Source organism: Petaurus breviceps, unplaced genomic scaffold (assembly GCF_028583685.1).
Source record: "Petaurus breviceps papuanus isolate PSGF00001 unplaced genomic scaffold, PetGlider_PUasm1.0 80, whole genome shotgun sequence".
In the NCBI taxonomy this organism is placed as follows: Eukaryota; Metazoa; Chordata; class Mammalia; order Diprotodontia; family Petauridae; genus Petaurus; species Petaurus breviceps.
Window position 1 is genome coordinate 15160884 of NW_027186540.1, and position 3296 is coordinate 15164179.

Below are 3296 nucleotides of genomic sequence, written 5' to 3' on the forward strand. Positions count from 1 at the left end.
TCTGTCTCTCTGTCTCTGTCTCTCTGTCTCTCTGTCTCTGTCTCTCTCTCTCTGTCTCTCTCTCTCTCTCTCCTTTCACTCTGTCCATTTTTGCTTCCAACTGCCTTCTCCCTCCATCATCTACTCTCCCTTTTATCAGCACCCCACATTGTCCTATCTCCTTCCTCTTCTACTTTCCTATAGAGTAAGATACATTTCTGTATCAAACTCATCATGTATGTTATTCCCTCTTTCAGACAGTTCAAATCAGAGTAGATTCAATAACTCTCCCCTGACCTCCCCCATCTTCCCCTCCATTATGAAATATGAAATAATTTACCCCATCCTACCTCTCCCCTTTCTCTTTCTCCCAGTGCATTCCTCCTTCTCACCCCTTAATTAAATACATATATATATACACACACACACACACACAAACATCTCATCCCATCATATTCAACTCATACCCATGTCATCCACTTATGTATACTCCTTCTAACTGCCTTAATAATGAAGGTTCCTAGGAGTTATAAGAATCATCTTCCCATGTAAGAATGTAAACAGTTCAGTCTTATTGATCCCTTATGATTTCCCATTCCTGTTTCCCTTCTTAATGTTTTTCTAGAGTCTTGTATTTGAAAATCAAAATGTCTGTTGGACTCTGGTCTTTTCATCAGGAATGTTTGGAATTCCTCTATTTCATTAAATATCCATTTTTCCAAAAAAAGATTATATTTAGTTTTGCTAGGCAGGTGATTCTTGGATGTAATCCTACCTCCTTTGCCTTCCAGATTATCATATTCCAAGTCATCCCAATCCTTTAATGTGGAAGCTGCTAAGTGCTACCTTGACTATGGCTCCACTATATTTGAACTGTTTCTTCCTGACTGCTTACAATATTTTCTCCTTGAATAGGGAGCTTTGGAATATGGTTGTAATATTCCTGAGATTATTCATTTTGGAGGTGATTAGTGAGTTCTTCTGGTTTTATCCTCTGGTTCTAGAATATAAGAGCATTTTTTCTTGATAATTTCTTGAAAGATGGTATCTAGGCCCTTGTTTTGTTTTGTTTTTTTTTAGGGCTTTCCGGTAGTTCAACAATTCTTTTTTTTTTTTTTTTGGAGGAGAGAAGGCAGGGGAATTGGGGTTAAGCGACTTGCCCAAGGTCACATGGCTAGTAAGTGTTAAATTTCTGAGGCTGGACTTGAACTTGGGTCCTCCTGACTCCAAGGCCAGTGCTCTCTCTATTCACTGCACCACCTAGCTACCCCTAGTTCAATAATTCTTAAATGATATTTCCTTGATGTATTTTCTAGGTCAGTTGTTTGTTCGATCAAATATTTTACATTTTCTTCTATTTTTTTCATTCTTTTGATTTTATTTTTGATGTTTCATGGAATCATTAGCTTCCCCTTTCCCAATTCTATTTTTTAAGGAATAATTTTCTTCAGTGAACTCTTATACTTCCTTTTCCACCTGTCCAATTTTATTTTTAGGGAGTTATTTTATTCAGTGAATTTTTGCATTTTTTTGCAAATTTTTCCATTTGGCTAATTCTGCTTTTTAAGGTACTTTTCTCTTCATGGGATTTTTGTGTTTCTTTTACCATTTTGCCTAGTTTATTTTTTCCCCAGAATTTATTTATTAATTTTTAGTTTTCAAAATTCATTTCCACAAGATTTTGAGTTAGAAATTTTCTCCCTATCTCTCCCCTAACCTTTCCCCAAGATGGCAAGCGTACTGAATATCCCTTCCCCCAGGCTGCCCTCTCTTATATCCCCTCCTATCTCCCACCTCCCCATTCTTCCTTACTTTCTTGTAGGACAAGATGGATTTCTATACCCAATTGCCTGTATATCTTATTTCCTGTTTGCAAGTAAAAACAATTTTTAAACATTTGTTTTTAAGACTCTGAGTACCAGATTCTCTCCCTTATCCCCTCCTCACTCACTCCCACTGGGAAGACAAGCAATTCAATATAGGTTGCACATGTGTAGCTATGCAAAACATTTCCATAGTAGTAACATTGTGAAAGATAATTTCCCGCCATCCTGCCCCCCATTTATTCTATTTTCTCCTTTGACCCTGTCCCTTTTCAAAAGTGTTTGCTTTTGACTACTCTCTTCCCCAAACTGTCCTCCCTACTATCATGTTCACCTCTTATGCCCTCCTGCCTACTTTCCTGTAGAGTAAATATAGTACCCTACCATACCCAGGATGGCTGCTAGTACAAGTTCTTTCATCTGCTTTTCTAAAGGAAAGCAACTTAAAATGGGTCAACAATCTTACTTTAATCAATCAAACATATATCATTTGCCTAGTTGAGGGGAAAAAGCCAGCACCCTGAACTTCAGAGAATACAAACAGAAGTTACAAGCAGACAAAAATACAGAGAAAATAACACAATTCAGCAGACAGGGCTTCTAGGTGTCTGATCATTACATCTATACCTAGTTAGTCACCAGAGAGGGAAGCAACAACACCTGGGTTTTCAAAGTCAGGGGGCTCAACGGCTGCCCAGAGTCTCATCTGGCCAAATCACACAACTCTCCCCAAAGTGAGCCCCAAAGCAAAACCTTGTCTCATAGATATATATTGCCTTCTCCAGGGTCAGAGAACATCACAAGCCTTCATGATTCACTTGGCTACAGCATAACAAAAGTTGTACCTTCCTGAAAAACAAGTCTCCCACCACAGGCTCCATGTGAGCACATGCAGCCTATTAGGGGGCAGAGTATATTTTCAAATCAGGAAAGGTCCTCAAATTCAACTTAGGCTTATGTAGCAGCAAGCACCCCAAGCGTCCTCAGGGTTTGCAGCTACCACAGGTTCTTGGATCTGCTTTGTTAAAGGAAAGCAACTCAAAATGGGTTAACAGGCTTACTTTAATCAGTCAGACATATATCGTTTACCTTGTTCAGGAGAAAAGGTCAGCACCCTGAACCTCAAAGTATACAGGCATAATTATCAGGAGAGAAACATCAAGTAGACAGATTTCCAAACTGTCCAACCATTACATCCATACCCAGTCAACATCTGGGTTTCCACATTCTGGGTTTTTCAAAGCCGGGGGACTCTCAACAACGGCTTCCCAGAATTCAGATCAAATCACAGAACATTTCTCAAAGTGAGTCCCCAAAACAAAGCTACACATCAGGGCTTATATAGCCTCCTCCTGGCTCAGAGAATGTAACAACCTTTCCGGACCCACTGGCTAATCAAAAAGTATCAACTGAAAAACAAGCCTCCCACCCCAGTCTCCAGGTGCACTTTAGCCTAGGGGCAGGGAAGATCTTTAAATTTGCATTTCCATTACA